The sequence below is a fragment of the Pongo abelii genome, chromosome 6 (genome assembly GCF_028885655.2).
Source record: "Pongo abelii isolate AG06213 chromosome 6, NHGRI_mPonAbe1-v2.0_pri, whole genome shotgun sequence".
Classification (NCBI taxonomy): Eukaryota; Metazoa; Chordata; class Mammalia; order Primates; family Hominidae; genus Pongo; species Pongo abelii.
The window spans coordinates 112,172,413-112,188,518 of NC_071991.2; the positions used below are offsets into that span (position 1 = coordinate 112,172,413).

The 16,106-nt window shown below is 36.1% G+C and overlaps 1 long non-coding RNA gene across 1 annotated transcript in view; it reads left to right on the forward strand.

The window, feature by feature from the left end:
- Nucleotides 1-295: 295 nt before the first annotated feature.
- LOC134761784 (uncharacterized) overlaps nucleotides 296-16,106 on the forward strand; it is a 54,645-nt gene continuing 38,834 nt past the window's right edge. The window contains exon 1 of the long non-coding RNA XR_010140912.1: nucleotides 296-447. This is a non-coding gene — a long non-coding RNA (uncharacterized LOC134761784). The remainder of the gene's footprint in view (nucleotides 448-16,106) is intronic.

Sequence of the window (16,106 nt, forward strand, 5' to 3'; positions counted from 1 at the left end):
TTCCTTTTTTACAGAAAGGGCTCATGACTTGTATATTCCCTGACTATTTTTTTGGTTGTTGCTGTTTTTGTTTATAAAATGTCTTTCTGTTGCCCTTATGTTTGTCTGACAATCTCAGTTGGGCATAATAATCTTTAGTTACAGTCTTTCCTACTTGCTATGGTTTGCATGTCCCCTTCAAAACTTATGTTGAAATTTAATTGCCATTGTGATGGTATTAAGAGGTGGGACCATTAAGAGGTGATTAGGTCACCAGGGCTCTGGCCTCTTGAACGGATCAATGTTGGTATCAAGGAAGTGGCCTGTTATTAAAGGGAGTTTGCTCCTCTCTTGCTGGCTTGCTCTCATGCTCTCTTGTCCTTCCGCCTTCTGCCATGGGATGACACAGCAAGAAACCCCTTGGCAGATGTGGGCCTCTCGACCTTGGACTTCTCAGCTTCCAGAACTGTAAGAAATATTACTTTTCTTTATAAATTACCCAGCTTGTGGTATTCTGTTATAGCAACACAAAACATACTGAGACACTATTGAAGGTTGCTAACATTTGTTCCCCTATCTTCTGATTTCTTTTGACATTGGATTTAGTAGAAGTCTAAGACCAGTCTGACATTTCACCTCTCATTATTTATATACACATATACATGTGCGTGCACACGCACACACACACACACACACCACACACACAATTTTTTCTGGCTAAAGAATAATTTCTTTACCTACAAAGTTTAAAACTTCATCTGGACTTTCTTAGTTTAGATTGCTGTAGAAAATGTTCCTAGATTGTAAGGAATCTTTTTGATGATCTGTAATTCAATTCTTCCTTATTTTGCTTGACTATTCTTGGAAGCCTTTTTCTGTTGCCTTAGTTGACTTACCTATTTTAGGGACAACGAGTTTTTATTTTGCTGGATTTACATTTTTTTAATCTGCTGTTTCTACCTATTATTGTCTTTGAATCACAGTAATCTAAATATTTTTTCCTGTGTAGAGTCACCATAATTATACTCTTTTCCTTAGTAGTTTGAGATTTTCTTGTGTCTATTTTTTTCTTGTTGGACATAACTTTGTCTAACTTATTTATTAATTCTGTGATAGTGGCTTTTTCTCCTTAAGTTGCTTCCTTCGTTCTGGAATTTAGCTCCCATTTATCATTTTCTTAATGCCCTTCTTTTATAAAATTATGTTCTTATAATCTCCTATAGAAGGGAAAATAAAGTCTTCATGGGGAGTTATCCTCTCATTTTAGATTGTTTCCTTCCAGAATAGATTTCTTATTTGCTTATTTCTTTCTATTATTTTTTCCATATAGAATGCTTTTATAGTTGCCATGCCATTTATTTCTAGGTTTTTTTTTTGCATGCTTTACATCAGTAACTCTGTTAGATGTTTTCAATGCTCATATAGAATATGATCAAATTCTCTTTTATCTACTTCTCTTCTATCTAGAACATTTTAATATTTTCCTCTGAATTTCACTTTAGAGACTGTGGTTGAGTCTGCCTATTAACTCTTAGTCCAAATTTCTCCAAATGGGGGTGGAATATGCATATTAAAAATATTCTTAGAAATCGTAAAGTTACTTCTTCCTCTCCATGCTGTTAAACTCATCTCAGTTTTCTATTTTTCAGCATAGCAAATCTTTTCGTTTGTCTCATCCTCAATTTATAAATTTACAAATGATACATGAACTTATAGGAATATAAATGGTGCATGGTCATTGTTTGAAATATTAAAAAATATTAAAATAGATGAACAGAGACAGAAATACATATATGTGATATCCTTTCATATTTCTTGATTTTCAATGAAATAGTCTTTCTTAAAAGTAAAGAGCTAATTGTGGTCTTCTCCAGAAAAAAATTTACCCACATCCCTAAAACCCTAAGAATTCCTTACAGTTCTTAGTTATGCTGTCCACTGTGATATATACTGCATAACATTAATTTCATGGAGTAGAAAAACCAACTTCAAAAATTCGCTAGTGTCTGGAATGACTTTGGTGAAACCTGTGGGGAGAGAGCAATAACACTTTGTGAGCAGAAGTGCCACCGCGCACAGGTACCTCATTTACTTGGTTCTCATTTAAACTTCTCATAAAATTACTTAATTCCATATTGTTCCAAAATTGCCTTAATTGATTCTCAGATTGCAAGTGTCATCACTGGAATATACTTTCATTTTACTGCTTTGTCTCTGCTTTATTGTTTTGCTCAAAACTAGTCCATTGAGGATCTCTTGATACAAGGCATTTTCTTCTTAGCCATATTTTATTGAAATGTCAACTAGTACTCGAGTTTTCCTTTCCCTGGATTTTTGAAACTCAGAGTAATCATGGCTTTTACATGATACTTTAATAATGTTGCCAATCCCCTGATAAGTTGTTCACATCAGTTATTTAGCCCCAATACCTAAAGCTTGGGAATCACAATGATTCTTTTCACTTTCTGCTTCTGCAATTCTAAGAGTTATGAATATTAAGTTGTACTTGCCCCAAAGCAAAAGTATATTCACCAAGATATTTGCTGAGATCAGGACTCTCTGGGCCTCATTTTTAAACAATAGCATTAATAAGAAAACACCACAAAATACATGACATTTGAAAAGTAAGAGAAACAGGAATTTAGAATTTTTCAGTAAAGTTAGAAAATATATTTATTGACTAAAGTTTTCCTTAGTAATGCAACAGAACATCCTACATGAAGCTGTCGTTAAATTCTGCCTTTTAAGAAACAATTTATGGGAGTGAAAGAACTCTTGGGTTTTGGCATTCTAATTACTACCTTTGAATTGCATTTGTATGAGCTCTCACAAATTTTAAACTTTTTAGACAGTAAAAATGTCAGAAACTGATTCTATGCAGTACATTTTTATATTTTCTTTTAATCATATAATAATATTACTTTTGAAGTAAACATCAACTTAACCATAAAAGCTACTTCGTCCTTTTGAGAGTCTGAGCTAATATTTTACGGTGATATATTAAAATGATATAAACATTTTAAAAATATCCAGAAAAACCGGTTTCAATCCAGATGGAGTTTCTTGATCCTTGTTTCCTGAGAAAATATATAAGATACATCATCCAGGAGGCTAAGGGACTGCTTCACTGTAATTAGGGCAGCTTTGAATTTTGCTTCGTTGAGCTAGTGTGCATTTTTACCTTATTCAACCTATAAAGAGAAAACTGGATGATATTTTGCAAATTCTTGTCTAGCCTTTGAAAGAAAGCAGACTATTGATTTGGAAGTTTCCCCAGACATAGTTGCAGAGACTAAATGATGTCTAAATTTAAATTCCAAAGCGTGCACACAGTGCTGGACAGAGCAATTGCAGCCACAGAATCTTCCATGATCAAACCTTCGAAGGCAAATCAGGGTCATCTATTCTCAGGAACTTTTGACTCTACAAACCTCCCCTAATACAGGAGGTGGAATCTTAAAAAGGCTTTTTTAACAGGAGTGTCTCCCTCAGCCATCAGATTTTTTTTTAGTTTCTTATACTCAGCAGAAAGGAATCTTTGGAAGAATTGTGCTACTCTTAAGCTTGGGTCTCACCTCAAATCCAAAAGAAGTTCAAAGAACCTGTAAATTACGAAAAACAAAACGAGAATGGGAAAAAGAAAAACAAATCCCAGCTAATGAAATTATTTGCCTCCAGGTCAACAACAGTAGAAACAAAGGCAAAGACAACGCTCACACCTTATATAAAAGAAATAAGCAACACGGAAATATAAGTAGGGCAATTAAAACATAAATTAGGTACAATAATTTCATTTCAGAGTTTTAGAAATGTCATGTTATGTAAACTGCATTCAACCCTTGAGCGTGATATTTAAGGCCCTCAATAATTTGGCAACAAACTATTTTTCCAACCTTATAACAAATTGCCTCATAAAATGTTCCATCCAAATACCTCTATTGCAAGCAATAATCATAATATATCCCAGGAATCTGGAATACCTAATATAACCAATAATACTTTTATCTTAAAAATTTGTGCATTTTATTTTAATAGAAAAAATACTTTTACTTATTTCCCATCAAAGGAAATCCATGCTCCAGGAAATGTGCCGTGTAAACTCTTTTTAGCTTAACCTATTTTCTAGTACACTGTCTTATGTACCAGAGAATATTTGTATTCTAGTATGAGTAGCTAGGAAGTGAAAATACCTAAAGCCTTGAGTTCTAGTCCTGGCCTGCTATTAACTAGTTATGTGATGCTGGCTAGGACTCTTGTATCTTTTCCTGTATCTCCAACTGAAAGATGAAGTCAGATTAGACAAGTGGATTTCACATTTTTTTTTCTTTTTGGCTTCTGACCACTGGTATGTATAACAGATAAAGGGAAGCTTTTCTGGTAGAAGAAGCCAAAGTGGTCAGGCAGGAAGTTCTGGGCTGCATGGCTTCAAATCACAGGGCGAAATTGTGTGCAGTCTTCCGGACCTTCTCTTTTGATCACTGTAGTAATATTTTCCCTTACTTTCACTCACTCTTGAATGATTTGCAGCCTCCCTGAAAGTACTACAGTTTCCCTAGTCTCCATGCTTGTTGACAATCTTGCCTTTGGGCTGAGCTTGTTCTGCACACAGTGCAGTCCCATCTGCTATTAAAATTTTGTCCACCTCCCAATGGCTGCTTAAATGATACTGTTTCCTGGAAAACTTCCTCTGTTAGAAGAAACTTTCCAAACTCATGAAAGACTTTGTGCTTTTTATATGTCACTGTTTTGATTAGTTATTTGTGTACATGTTTTCTAACTTGCTAGATGGTACACTCCTATAGCAATAGAATCATGTTTTACTTATTTGGAGCAGAAAATAACAAATTACTCTTGTCAATTATTGTATCTAACATAAACTGATGCTGAAGACTAGAGGAAAGCAATTTACAGTTGATGTAAGTGTTTTAGTGCAGGGTAGGATCTGGAATGAGTCAAGCCTTTCACAGTAAATAAAGGCTAATCTTGATGAGACTTGTTCTAGGGCCATTTCTGGGCCAGATGGATTTTTGAGCCAAAAAGCAAAATAGATGTCTCTAGGTAGATGCAAACTTATGTCAGGACAAATGGCTAGAGGAACAAAGTGTGGGCTGAAGTTCAGCCTCTGTGTGTTCCTTCATTTGGGCATTTGTGCAGAGCACAGCCTTTCCAACTTGCACAACTACATGTGTTGGTCTTGCTTGTTTCCTATGTACCTAGTGAGAAATTTTACTCTTAGAGAAAGTGAATTTCAATGAACACCTACTCTCCCACTGCTCAGTAGCCAACTTTCTATTTCAGAAGACCCTATTAGAGCTTCTAGTCAGAGCTTGAGTTTCTCAAGGGTTGAGATAGGGACTTGCTACAGCCTTCAATTACAGGGAAGAAAAGGGAATCTGACACTAAATGTGGGGCAACGGTGAAGAGGAGACTATGTAAAGGATTGAGGCCATTAGTGAGGAGGGAGGGAGGCAGGAGAGGATATATCAGTCTTTTCTAGAAGGCCCTTGTCGTTAGCCAGAGAGGCCAGAAATAACTCCCACATTTGGCCACTCTGGTGAATTTTGCTCTACCCTGCTATAAAAGAACTTCGTATTCTCATTTGACCCAGCCATCCCATTACTGGGTATATACCCAAAGGATTATAAATCATGCTGCTATAAAGACACATGCACACGTATGTTTATTGCAGCACTATTCACAATAGCAAAGACCTGGAACCAACCCAAATGTCCAGCAATGATAAACTGGATTAAGAAAATGTGGCACATGTACACCGTGGAGTACTATGCAGCCATAAAAATGATGAGTTCATGTCCTTTGTAGGGACACGGATAAAGCTGGAAACCATCATTCTTAGCAAACTATTGCAAGGACAAAAAACCAAACATCGCATGTTCTCACTTATAGGCGGGAATTGAACAATGAGAACACTTGGACGCAGGAAGGGGGACATCACACACCGGGGCCTGTTGTGGGGTGGGGGGAGGGGGGAGGGATAACATTAGGAGATATACCTAATGTAAATGACGAGTTAATGGGTGCAGCACACCAATATGGCACATGTATACATATGTAATAAACCTGCACATTGTGCACAAGTACCCTAGAACTTAAAGTATAATAATAAAAATAAAAAATAAATAAAAAATAAAAAATAAAGAACTTCGTATTCTTCAACTAGACCAATGTTTGGTTCTGGAAACTTGGTGAAGCAGTGATAGGTATGACAATGTCCTGTTAGAAACAGGATGAACATGGACATATACTCACTCCCGTGAGAACTTGGCTGAGTAACTGTTGGTTATCTGTAGACTGGCTAGCCCAAAGACCAAGAGTAGCACAGATGACCCCATTTGACAGAAAGGCCAAATTTTATCTTCATTGTCTTTTGTCAAAGGTAAGAATAGGGACTCCTCCCATTACCTGGTTCGATACACTTTTCTTCAATAAGTTAATGAGCCTGGGTAAATTAACTATTTACTCATTCTTATTATTTATAAATTACAACATAACTGAACTCTGACTTCATCCAGGAGTGAGTAGATAACTTTAAACTTAAACTGAATATTTTATTTTAGAATGTAAAGTTTTCTCAAGATATGTGTCTAGTCTAGGTTAATAGCCCAACAATCTGCTCAGTCACTCTAGACAGAACCTTTCTCTTTGATATTTACCCTTCCTTTCTCTCCCACTTTAATCCTTGGTTTAAATTCTTTAAAATCTCTTCACAACCTAGAAGAGAGATTCTCAACCTGGGGTTTACCTGTTTAGAATTAGTTGATCACTGTTTAAAAAACAAACAAACAATTACATTTCCATGGTCCTATGTATTCATCAGGGTTCTTCAGAGAAACAGACCCAACTGGATATAAACAGGCATGAAGGGATTTATTATGGGAATTGACTGACATGATTATGGAGGCTGAGAAGCCCCACCATATTCTGTCTGCAAGCTGAAGAACCGGAAAAACCAGGGGTTAATTTAGTCTGAATCTAAAAGCCTGGGAGAACCAGGCAGCCAAAAAGTACAGCTCTCAGTCTAAGGCCAAGGGCCTGAGAGCCTGGGGCCACTAGTGCAAGCCCCAGAGTCTGAAGGCCTGAGAACCTGGAGTTCTGATGTCTGAGGGCAGGAGAAGATGCATGTCCCACCTTTGAACAGAGATAGAATTCATCTTTCCTCTGCCTTTTCGTTTTATGAGAGCCCTCAACAGATGGAATGATGGTCACTCACACTGGTGAAAGCTGATCTTTCTTACTTTGGTCCACTGACATAAGTGCTAATCTCTTCAAGAAAAACCATCAAAGACATCTCAAGAAATGATGCTTTTCCAGCTATTTGGGTATTCCTTAACCCAGTCAAGTGGGCACTTGAAATTAATCCTCAAACCCCACTGTCTAGGCACACTGAATCAGAATTTCTGGAGCGATGGATGAGGAATCTAAGCGTCACTTCTTACTCTTCCATATCATCTTCCTCCCCTCTTCTACCCCCATCCCTCTTCACATCCTAGGATCCAGTCTTGGAAGCCTTAGTGCTCTACTTATAATGTCTATCAGCTTTTCTCTTTGTCATGTTCTTGATGAACTCCTGCTCATCATTCAAACTTAGCAAAAATATTGTTGAGAGATGATTATAAACTCACATCTCACATTTCCATAGAAAGGAAAGGGAGCATCCTCTGCACCTACCAGGAGGAAGCAATACTGATTAAGAACATTTTTAATCCCTCCTGTTCCATAAGGAAAATAGATTGATACACAGCCATGAACAAGCCTGTCCTAGCCTTTATGGAAATGTTTAGTTTAGCTTAGGATCTATTTGTCTGGTGTATGCATGGTTTCTGCTACTCTTTATGGCTTCACACAAACAAAAATCACATCTGGGTCAGGATCAAGGGCCTGCCTTTGCAAAGCAAATCTAGAAGGCTGTCTTTCTATATCCCAGTTCTCTGAGTTCCATGAGTTCAAGCATGGAAAAGCATGTGTCACAGGCCAGGTTGGTATCACTTTGCAAATCCTATTTTACCTATTGGGTGGAAGCCAAGGTCAAATATTGGGAAAGTGGAGTAGGAAGGCTAATTTTGGCCACAGTCCTAAGCCATGATACAAACTTTCTTCAGCAAATTAGTTATTAATTTGATCTCTTTCTGACATCCTCCACTCATGGGGTGTGTTGCTTACCATTTAATATACTGGATGCTATAAATGAATGACTGACATTGGATGAATTTACTGGATGAATAAATAAATGACAGGTGTTGATCACTTCCAATATTTCAGGGTAGCTTGAGAGAAAACACTTACAGGGAGCTTTTCTGATTTTCTGGCCGAATTTTCTGAAAGTCATAAGCAATCCATTAATAATACTAATCTGATAGAATTGAATAAGGAAATCATCTTCTCATGCTCCCTGTTTCCTTTCCTCTTAGCATGGACCCAGCAAGCAGTTTCTTCCATAATCAAAGGACCTTAGCTACTTGATAAACTGTCTCCAGCTAGCTTGCTTTACTAGAGCTTACCAGATGCTGGGTTTGCCGATTTCTTTAAATGCTACAGTTACATGATATATTAATAACTTTCCTATAGTTCCAAATAAATCACCCACATTTATCACAAAACAATTACTTTCAGTAAGAACTTGGGATTGCCAAATAGAAACAAATTTTTAAAAACCTCAGTACATCAAAAATAAAGCAGACAAATTATTTTATGATAACATAGGCATAGCACTTATTTATCCTTGACAATAGAGAATTTAAAGCAGAACCATTATGCAGCTTTGCTGTTCCCTTTTATAAATGATAAACATTCAACAAGACTTTATGGTCTTTACTGTGTTTTGAGCATGATTGGGGACTTTCAGCTAAAAGATTATCAGAACCTAAATTTGAAGTTGAGCTGTAAACCATGACACCATTGGAACATTTCCTCTGACCCACTCCAGATAACATTCCAACATCGTGAATCACCTTGGCAGTGTTTTGACTGTTGCCTTTCTCAATTGCATTCCCAGCAGAAAGTACTTTTATTTGACCAATTCAATCTTTTCAACTTTCACTTACCAACAATAGCTGATTGCTCTTGTCAAAAGACCATGTCATAATAACAATGCACTAAACTCTTAACCTGCCTGGTAGCTGCATATGAAGAGCTGTTGGAATTGAAGCAATCCTGCTGTGGATATAAGGGTTGGAAACAACATCTTGTTAGCTCTCCTTTCTCTTTCAGAAATTAATATTATCTGTTACATTTTTAGCTGGGGCATCATCTTGGGAGGGGGTTAGCTGCAAAAGTGGTAATCTACATTTTCACCAATGTTTAACTATTGGTAGAGAATTTTAGACTTCACAGATTAAGAGTCTTTGAGAAATGATGAAACAAACTTTTATGTGCTTTTGGGCCAGGCGCGGTGGCTCACGCCTGTAATCCCAGCACTTTGGGAAGCCGAGGGGGGGAGGATCATGAGGTCAGGAGATCGAGACCACCCTGGCTAACACAGTGAAACCCCATCTCTACTAAAAATACAAAAAATTAGTGGGGCGTAGTGGCAGGCGCCTGTAGTCCCAGCTACTCCAGAGGCTGAGGCAGGAGAATGGCATGAACCCAGGAGGTGGAGCTTGCAGTGGGCCGAGATCACGCCCCTGCACTCCATCCATCCTGGGCGACAGAGCCAGACTCCGTGTCAAAAAAAAAAAAAAAAAAAAAAAAAGCTTTAAATAGTTGGAAACATCCTCTTATTAGCTCTCCTTTCTCTCTCAGAAATTAATATTATCTGTCACATTTTTAGCTGAGGTATCATCTTGGGAGGGGATTAGCTGCAAAAGTAGTAATCTACATTTTCACCAATATTTAACTATTGGTAGAGAATTTTAGACTTAGAGAATTTTAGACTTCACAGATTAAGAGTCTTTGTGAAATGATGAAACAAACTTTTATGTGCTTTTGAAGACGTATGGAAGGTAATTTCTATTCTTAGCAACAGTATTAATTATTATGATAGGAATTGCATTTTAGTACCTAATTTTCTGGGCACTGTCTTGGGTGCATTATCTAATCTGATTCTCATAACAATTCTGTCAAATAGGAATTATTATTTACAGATGATAAAATAATTATGTGGAAAAAAAATTCTCCTCCTTTTCATACAGCCAATAAATGGAAAGATTACAGATTAAAAGATTAAATACTGTGTTTGAATTACTACCCTTTGCCTGAACACTTTCCATAGCTATTTTTTCCTGTAAACATTTCTGGCGTCAGGACTTAGATCACTCTTCCTTGTACTGAAATGCAGTAAGACTTCCAGGATTTGGAGCAAGAAAAACCTCAAGGACTAGTGTATGAATGACCAAAAAGAATACTTTAGGAAAAATGGTTAGTTACTTCTGGATTTACTGAACTTGGCATGAGATACCCTCTCCTAGTGCTAGTTACTCTCAAGATGCATCCCAATTTTCCATTTGGAAAACAACTTTCATAATAATAGCCCTAGCATACTCAATGAATTTGTTGAACAGAAGTGCATCCATTTTTAGCAGAGGTACTTCAGCAGATATTTTGGGGTATGTTTTGTGGGGGCTATTTGTAGTTCCATATGTTACGCTGTGTAGGTGGCTATCAATTCTGCTGCTTGGTAATCTTGGTCCCAAAGTTATACTGTTTCTAAAAAAAAAAAAAAAAAAAAAAGAACAAAAGAACCCTGCTGAAGGGACTGGTGCATAATCAGGTAAAAGTCTTTGACAGCAGGGACTTACACTTACACATGAGGATAGAAGATAGGAATCCACTTACAGGAACCAGAGCCCCAAATCAGATTGGAATAGCAAAGGGTTGAGCTTCTGAGTTATAGGATTAGGCTTCTTAAATTCCAGATTTGTGACGAGATTGGTTCCAGAGTTGTTGGATGAACAGGTAGGAGGAGTTAAGTAATCAAAGCCAAGAGTTAGAAGAGTCAGGCCAGCAAGCAGATAGCTGAGCAGAAAAGCACATGAGTGTGTTTACATTTTCTGATTCTTTGGTACTGTGGGAAATAGGTCATTTCCAACTGTAGGTTTAGGAACAGTATCCCCTCTCCACTCGTTTCTCCCCTTCTCAAGCTTTTTACCTTTACATATAAATATGTTGTTATTATTCAAGGAGTAGGCCAAATTTAGCTCTTTTGATGAGTGTGTTTTTATACTTTGTTTCTCTTTGAACTACAAAAAAGGAAAAGAACAAAAGAAGGTGTTTAAGGATTTATTTCTATATATGTGTGCTGGTATGTCACCCAGAAATGGAATCGATTTATTGTGTTATATAAAATTGGCTTTAAAAATAAAGCTCCTTTGTATTTTCATAAATTAAGATTGTAAGCTAGGTGTTCTGAAATGTCCCTTCTTCATAGTCGTCTTTACGTCATCATATATAACAGTGGTTCTCAATCTTAGTTGCACACTAGAAACTCTGAGAGATTCTAGTGGAAAAATCCCAATCCCAGGCCACACTCCAAGCCAATTAAAATGAAATCACTGGGGATGGGACTCAGACAACAGTATTTTTTAAAACTCCCCAGGTGATTCCCAAATAAAGCCAAGGCTGAGTGAAATGCTTTACACGATCATCATCATTTTCCAACAACAGCAACACATAATTTTATTGATGTTTAATTTTGGAAGGTAGATGACAAGAAAATTTCTTAAAATGAATATCTGTTTTGTAGCTCCTTGCAATCTAGAATTTTAGCATTTGCTTCTTCCTTTATTCAATAATAAACATATTCGGTAAATATTGATCAAAGGCTAGATGCTGTGCAGAATGCTAAAGATACAGAGGTAAACAAACTAGAAATAGCTCTGACCTCACAGAATTTCAGTGTAGCAGAATAGAAAAAAAACAGAGGGTGTCATCAGCTAATTTTCAACATTTGTGATCCAAGATGCATATTTTAAAATTTCCAAGCTATATTTCTGATATTGTTTAAAAACCACCCAGCATCACCAACACCCAAAAAGTCTCCTTCTGTCTAATACATTAAATATATTCATATCTCCTGATGAAATTCTTCAGAAAAGAAGGGAAGGTATAATGTACCATATTCAATGCAGCAACAATCATGGACAAAAAAATGAATGAAACCCCAAATCCATTGTTAGCTGACTGTATACAGTTCTATATCCTTCAACATATTATCAGTGGACATTTAGAGATGATAAACTAGTTATTTCAGCTAAAAAATATACTAGATTGATTGTAAAACAGAGATGCACAGAACATAACTGAATTAGCAAATATGTTAAAAGAACTTATAGTAAACATAAAGTTTTTTAATTTAGAATTATAATAAAATCGTTCTTTTTTTTTTTTTTTCGAGGCAGAGTCTCGTCCTGTCACCCAGGCTGGAGTGTAGTGGCGTGATCTCGGCTCACTGCAACCTCTGCCTCCCAGGTTCAAGCAATTCTCCTGCCTCAGCCTCCGGAGTAGCTGGGATTACAAGTGCACGCCAATACGCCCAGCTAATTTTTTGTTTCTTTAGTAGAGATGGGGTTTCACCATGTTGGCCAGGCTGGTCTTGAACTCCTGACTTCGTGATCCAGCCACCTCGGCCTCCCAAAATGCTGGCATTACAGGCGGGAGCCGCTGCATCCGGCCTCTGACTGAATTTTTAAAAAAGTTTTATTATGTTTCCTGGTCAAATATCATTAACATATAATAAAGGTATCATGTGGCATACATCTATGTCAAAATTACTGTGGGCTTTGGGGTTCCCTCGCTGGGACTAATACATAGTTGAGCTAATTAGTCTTCTATTGTTCTTTTAACAGCAAGGCCAATGAGATATTCTTATTTAGAATGGTAACATAAGAATTTTTTCTCCAGTGGTAATATTTCATAGGAGGTAGTTTTTGAACATGATATTTTAAATCGAGATATCTTTTAATATAGTTAATTTGTAGGTAATTATAGGGCTATCTATATACGTGACATACTATGAATGCTAGAACATTAATGAAAAATTATAACAAATTTCTAGTCCCTTCATTGAGCATTATCATGCTAAAAAAACTATAACAATTTTGATGGTTATGGCTGATGCCCTTTTGACTGTTACAATTTTAAACATAACGTTAGTCAGCTGGAAAGCATATGTTAAAAAGGAATAGCTCAAGTGAAACAAATTCTTCTTGCTTTTGTCTCCAAGTGAACTGCACTATGAAAGGACACAAAATGTGTATGCATTGCCTGAGAGAATTGCAGTATGAGATAAGGTGTATACGTCGAGTAACGGAAAACCTTTTTCTACTAGCAGAAATATTAAAAAATTGGAAAAACCTGTTAGTTTTTTTAAAATAAAAGTGAAACAAGTCGTTTAGTTTTTCTTTTTTAAAGTTTCTTTGTAGGAATATACATTTTTCATGTCAGTTGTCCTGATGCTGGAAGGCAAATATGGTATGTGAAATGAAGTGCAACTAAAGCACTTTTTGAAGAAAAATTCAAATTTGAGAAATGAAGTTATTGTTTTTATCTTATTTGAGAAATGAAGTTATTGTTTTTATCTTATCTATTAAAATTCTTAATTACAGAATGAGAGGGTTTATTGCTTCCCTCTAGCATTACTTTTCAATGAAGCTGTTTACACTGCTTTTCAATGAAGCTATTCTAACATTATTTAGTAACCCCTCTTCCACGTTCTCCCCTTAGCTCAAAAGATTGTACTTTGTATTTTACAGATATATATGTGTGTATATACATAAGTATAAATATTAGACCAGAGCATATATGTGTGTGTGTATATATATAAAAAAAGTGTATATATATATACACAGACACACACATACACATATATAGTATACACATACATATATACACATATATACATATATACACATATATATACATATATACACATATATATACATATATACACATATATATATGAACTCCACCTCCTGGGTTCAATGTGTATATATATACACATATATATAAACGCACACATATATTTTTTATATATATATACATATATATGAGCAGAGACAGTTCACTGATTTTGATTTGTTAAGAAATGTTTTCATGCAATTGAGACATCAAAATATCTGTATATAATGCCAGCTTTCACTAAAGGTCACATTGTACAGTCAAATTCTGAGAGGAAATACACAGAATAACTTCATATATTCTCTGGTTCACACAGTGGAACTTTGCTAGCTAGATTTTATATTGCTTAGGTATAAACATCTTTGATAAAAATTGTTTTTGTTTTTAATAAAAAATGGTGTTGTCCAGGAACTTAGGGCAAGTTACTTAATTTGATGATCATTAAAATATGAATAACTATCTGGAAAAAATGAATTTTGAATATGTTGATTAAAAAAACCCTTAAAAACAGTGCAGTAAAGTCATTCTCTTTGTTTGCAGTTGGTAATGATGTTCTGGTTTGGGTGCTTTAAATTTTTAATACTGATTTCCAACACCTGACAGATAAATTTAATGTACCTTTCTCAATTATCTCTCCGTTCACTATTCATTTTCCTCTTCCCCTTGGCCATGTTTTCCTCTCTACTTTTCTTCCATCCTTTTTCCCCCCTAACTACCTAAATAAAGACAAAGTTAAAACTGGCTAGGAAAAACTAGATTTCTATTTGATCTTTTTCTGTAAGAGACATATACTTTCCAAGTAATAAATTATCTTTACCGTCTTTTTTTTTTGAGACGGAGTCTGGCTCTGTTTCCCAGGCTGGAGTGCAGTGGCATGATCTTGGCTCACTGCAACCTCTGCCTCCTGGGTTCAAGCGATTCTCCTGCCTCAGCCATCAGATTAGCTGGGACTACAGGCACGTGCCACCACGCCTGGCTAATTTTTTGTATTTTTAGTACAGACGGGGTTTCATCGGGTTAGCCAGGATGGTCTCAATCTCCTGACCTCATGATCCGCCTGCCTCAGCCTTCCAAAGTGCTGGGATTACAGGCATAAGCCACCGTGCTCGGCCACTGTCTTAAATCCAGAGAAGAACTGACCCATTTATGTTTGAGGATGAAGTGCACATATATAGGTTTGTTTTGCTCCGTTGGAATATTGAAAAAACAAACAAACTATAATTTCTTTAGATCATAAGTACATGCTTCAAATGATTACATGTGTGATGGTATAAAACTTAATTTGTAAAATTCACTTTCTAGTCACTAGAAAACTAACTCAGAACAGTTTCCCCATTCTTGGTAGATTAGTTCCACTGCTATTTTTGTGCAAGATGACATACAATCAGTAAAGAGAAAAAATTATGTAATTTTTTGACTTATATTTCTCCAAATGGTAGTAACTTATTACCATTATATATTCAAATATTTTAATAGAGCACATATTGTAGTTTATCTAGTTCCTTAAATTCTAAAGCATGACTTGTATAATCACAGGTGATATGTTAATGTGAATTTTTGATTCATTTTTGAAAGAAGGCAGCCAGGACCACAAAATAATTTTATAGTTTGTCTTGATACCTCTTATTAGTTATCTTTATTTCATCAAAATCAGCCAACTCCTTCAAAATAAAATATAAACAGAAAATGTGACATGTCAAATATTAGACATTCCAGCAGAGAATGAATCCTTTTTAATTTGAAAAAGGAATTAAACAATGTCAACTAATAAATTAGAGTTCACCTTTCATTAAAAATAAATCAGCTAGAATAATTTGACAAATTGCATACTGATAATTATAAGTTATATGTTAATGTAGGTAGAGAGAGAAAACTTACTATCTCTAAAGCATTCATGCAAATCTCGAAAGTTGCTCTCACATCTATCTGGCCATCAGCACTCAATGTCAACTTCCCACTAGACTTCCACTAAAAAACTCCCACTATCAAAACATGAGCTCAGTTGCCAAAAAGTGATAAAAACACTTGCAATAACATCCGATGGGTGCTCTAATGCAATAATCTGCAGAAATTCATAATGATAAGGCACACTGTGTCATGTAAATTGTATTAATCACTCCAGATTGCCATGGCGCTCCTTTTCTCTACCATTTTGACTCCACCTGAAGCAGCCAACAACTCATTGGCCTTGAGAGTGGCAGGCCCTCTCTCTAGGCCACTTCTTTGCAACCAGGCTGACCAGTCTTACATACCTAGACTTTTGGTCTCCCCTGACA